Source organism: Penaeus japonicus, unplaced genomic scaffold (assembly GCF_977035675.1).
Source record: "Penaeus japonicus unplaced genomic scaffold, GWHDUDI00000001_assembly GWHDUDI00000033, whole genome shotgun sequence".
NCBI lineage: Eukaryota > Metazoa > Arthropoda > Malacostraca > Decapoda > Penaeidae > Penaeus > Penaeus japonicus.
Genome location: NW_028234435.1, coordinates 3,323,678 through 3,328,188, shown reverse-complemented (window position 1 = coordinate 3,328,188; position 4,511 = coordinate 3,323,678). Strand labels below are relative to the sequence as shown.

The 4,511-nt window shown below is 33.8% G+C and overlaps 1 long non-coding RNA gene across 1 annotated transcript in view; it reads left to right on the top strand.

Annotated features, from left to right (window-relative positions):
- The first annotated feature begins 352 nt into the window (after positions 1–352).
- The window catches only part of LOC147467762 (uncharacterized), a 6,840-nt gene continuing 2,681 nt past the window's right edge, over positions 353–4,511 (top strand). Inside the window, exons 1-3 of the long non-coding RNA XR_015192715.1 lie at positions 353–1,124; positions 1,651–2,001; positions 2,558–2,640. This is a non-coding gene — a long non-coding RNA (uncharacterized LOC147467762). The remainder of the gene's footprint in view (positions 1,125–1,650; positions 2,002–2,557; positions 2,641–4,511) is intronic.

Sequence of the window (4,511 nt, the reverse complement as noted above, 5' to 3'; positions counted from 1 at the left end):
TTACAGATTATGGAGTAATAAAGTTCCAAGAGCCATCAACACAGTATCACCTGGCATCATATTATGGGTTAGTGCATATGAAGAGGTCAGCGTAATAGAAGCCCATGAACGTAGTGAGGAAGTAATATTAGCCAAAAAGAAGAGCTTGGACTCCCTACAGACAAAACTTGAGTCCCAGGGAAGAAGGGAGACAAAGAACAACTTCTCCAGAAAGTATTAGATCCAGATCAACAATGGTGCTTCTTTGACACCAACAATACTTTGGAACAAAGAGAACCTGAGGTGGAAACCAAGGCCATGGGCACTTCTGTAAAGTGGTACAACCATCAAAGTATTACTGTAGAGCCAGTTCTCTTCTTGTATGTACTATCCTCGGCTGTTCAATCTGCTTTTTCAACATGTTTCTTGCTAGAGAAGGTGAATGAATCAGTTTTTCTAGAGAACCTGATGTTTGCCACTTTATAGTTTGATAAGTTTCTTAGAAAGGTGTATATTAATCAATTACCTTCTTTCTCTCAGTAAAGAACTTATCTCCTGTTTAAGAATTATAACAAGACTTTTTCATGTGAAGCATAAATAAAAAGTTAAATTGATCACCCTAGGTAGCATGGATTCAGGAGGTAGAATTAGGAATTACTTTCTCACTTGGAAAGAGTGTTGCAGAATGTAAATGAGATAATATAACTGAAGGAAAAAAGATAGTATGATTACAGTTTAAAGATACACATAGGGTAGGCTATGCAGTACATGGAATAATACATTGATATGTTCCGAGGCATTTTTTTCTATGATGTATTTGATCCAAATTGATTTTTTTTATATAAACCTAGAGATATATATGTGATGCATAAATGATTTTATTTCATTATTTTTTTAGTTAATTTTATTCAGATTGACTTGATATCAATTTGGCATCTTTCAGGTGTGTATTGAAGAGTTCTGCAGAGAAGGTCAAACCTGTGCAGACTTAGTACCAAACCCAGAGGACAGCGTGGAATACAGTGTCTCATGAATTAGATTAACAACATACATACCATCAGTATTGTTTGCTTTTGCTTTGGGTTACTGGAGTGACAAGCATTGGCAGAAGCTGCTGATAATCTTGCCCTGCCTTAGTCTGCCATGTAAGTACTTTTAACTTCACTATAGCTGTAAACCTTTGATTATATGAGGCTATTTTTACAATTTTATTTTACCTACTAATGAAGTGTCTAATACTATGATTTGACTTTATTGTGACCTATGATTACTCGATTGTATGATCTTTTGCTTTCACTTTATCGTAATTTGTAAATACTAATTTAGTGTACCCTGTAAATACTATTTTTCTTTATTGTGCCTTGTAAGTACTTGTCTGTATGATACTCATTTATTTATTCAACTCAATTATGTCCTTTTAGATTTGACTGATTATATATCATAAATCAGTTTTGATGTTCCATATTAGTTTTGAATTTATGTATACATGTTATCTTATAAATTACTTCTTTGACTTAGTTCTCTATAGTTTTATATCAGAGGTTAGAAATACATCCTATCTCAGTTTTGACTCTACGTCTCATTTGAACTTTATTCATTTGTAAATATCATAGCTATTTCAGATGACTGCACATTAGCCTAATCATCCTTCTCTCTTTATTCTTCTGGCAGGAGTGCCTTAGGCTCTGATAGGAGGTTTTATAACCCTTATAATGGCCTATAATACACATATCGGAAACAACCAAGATAAGTAATCAGACAATGTGCTTTGCAGTTATTGACCTTTTCATGATTGTGGGAGCACCTACAGGACTGCTTATAGGTCATATCATCAATTCATATTGATACTTTGTTACACTGTACATTGCTCTTCCTGATAGCACTGTGAGGATCAAAGATAGCAAGGGGAGTTTTTCTAAAAAAGACTTGCAAGCTTTAACCTCTCCTGTGGTTTGGAGGAATCTGTGCTTACTTTATAGCTGAGCTGAATTATGGATGCCCTGTGGAAGTGCATCAAATCAGGTAAGGGTAGCAGTGCCAAAACCAAAGACCTACAAGGGTTATACATTAACTCAAATAGGGTAGTCTCAAGCATAAAACAGGATTGGTTGATTGACTGGGAAGCTTCTGCAGTAATGCACTATTCAGGCAAGACAAGCACTGCCAAAACTAAATATCTTTAAAGGGACTACCTTAACCTAAACAAAGAAATCACAGACATAAAATAGATTGGACTGGTTGACCTAAAAACTTCTAAACTATTCAGGAAATATGTGCAAGGACCTTGTAGAAGTTGTTAACGTGAAAAAAAGTATTGTTGTCTTCTTTAAACCTCAGAAGCGCAAATTAAAAGCTAAAATTTTGTCACTGAAGTTAGTCACGTGTGTTTTTTCTTTAGTGTATGCTGAGTTTTGAATCAATTTTTATTTTTACATTTTGAATTGTATAATTGATCCCTTTTTATGCCATGTAAAGATTTTAATTATTGTTTTATTTTCTGTGATAAAAAAATTATATTGGTTTATATTACTTTAGATTTTTGAAAACTATCCCATGTTATTACAAAGTCTTATTTCAGCTCTCACTGGTGTGGAGTATTTGGTTGGACATACGGCCAGTACTTCCAGTTTGGTATGGTAGAAGTTCCTGCTTGTGGTGTTAGTGAGTTGAGTGTAAGGTTTGCTACTTTTAGATATAACATGAAATATATAATTATTAGAACTGTTTTTCATGAGAACATGTTTGGTATTGTTTGCTTCTATATTTTAGATATTGACATGATAATTCAAATGCAGATGTATTTTTACTTCAAGTTAACAGTTAAGGAATTCTTAGCATCTACATTGCATTTACATGGATATTTATTTTTCACATGTTTTGAAGTTTTAAGAAAGGAGAAAGAGAAAAGAAAAAAAATAAATGTTATATTATAACTAGAGTGTTGTGTCATATTTTTGTTCTTTATTCCAAAGTACAATGTATTACTGTTTGAAGGGACCAATTTTTCTGTATAAAAAGAAAAGAAAGCACAAACCTCCACACCCAGCCCATATACACCCACACCAACACATACACACACACTCATACCCACCCTCATCCACCCTTATGTACCCACTCACCAACCCACATCCATCCATTCCCACTCATACTCACCCACCCATCCACACTCACTTCCACACATACCCACATCCATGCACATCCACTTCCATGTAAACCCACACTACCCTTAGATCTACACACACACACCCATTCAGCACCCATATACACCCATAACCACCCATACGCATACATTACTTATTCAGTTAAAGGTGAATCATGCAACGTTGGTTTACCTATAGTATCCAGTAGCTTGTCTGTTTCAAGCCATCATCTATATCTGAGCTTGGAGTATATTTGAATTATCACATCTTTCTTTCTTTCTTCTTCATAGGGTTGTAGACTTTTGATGTCTATATTCCCTGGATCAGATTTTATGGAGTCTTTCTTCTGTTCTTGTAATTTATATGATGTCTATTATTATTCTCTTTAGGAAAATTTTCAAATGTCTTAAATTGTAGTACTTCTTCACTAGTGAATGATTGGCTCCTGTTGTAAAGACATGTCAGAATTATGAATTTTTATTCCTCTGAAGGTATGTAGATCAGATCTCGGATGCTGAAGTTTTTATTCTCTTGGTGGCACCATCTGCATGCTGGTTCAATTTCAATTCTCAGTCTATGTTAATGTTGTTTTAGTCTTGTGTGTTTAGTTCTGACTCACATCAGGCATATATCTAGTTTTCTATTTTTAGCTCTGGACAATGGTTGAGAGCTGTTGTCATTGAGGTAATAGTTTTTGAGGATAGCATAGTGTCTAATTGTTCCTCCCAAATTTGCATTTTTTGTGTTTTATTTATGATGTATTTTGATTTTGGATTTGGTTTAAAGCATATATTAGTTGTTGCATCTGATATGGAATTATTGGGTATGAAATTTTTTATTAGTTGCATTGCAGAGTGGGAGTCAGTGAAATTTACTGTGTTAGTTAATCTATTGTATTGAATGTATTGCAATCCTTGCATTATAGCAAATTGTCCTGCTTCTGTGATTTGTGCAGTTGCTCCAGATTGTTGTAATGTTTGTATGTTGTATGCATATAGCTGCTGAGATGGAACTAGGTGCCTTTATTTTTAATCAATCTGCAAATATTTCAAAGTGGTTTACATATTTTATGTTTTCTAGTGTTTGAAACTAACCTTCATGATGGTCAATGAAAGGTGAATCTTACAGCATTTGTTATAGTCCAGAAGCTTGTCTGTTTTAAGCCATCACCTCTATCTGACCTTAGAATTTGTTTGAATTGTCACATCTTGTTCCCTTTCATGTACACTCCTACTTACATATTTAGTAAATGTGAGAATTGTTCTTGGAAGTATACGTCTTTATTATTGCTTTTGCTTTGAATGCCAAACTTCAGGACTTTTAGTTATCATCATCATTGTTATTGTTTTGATTGTTATTATTATTATTATTATTATTATTATTAATATTTGA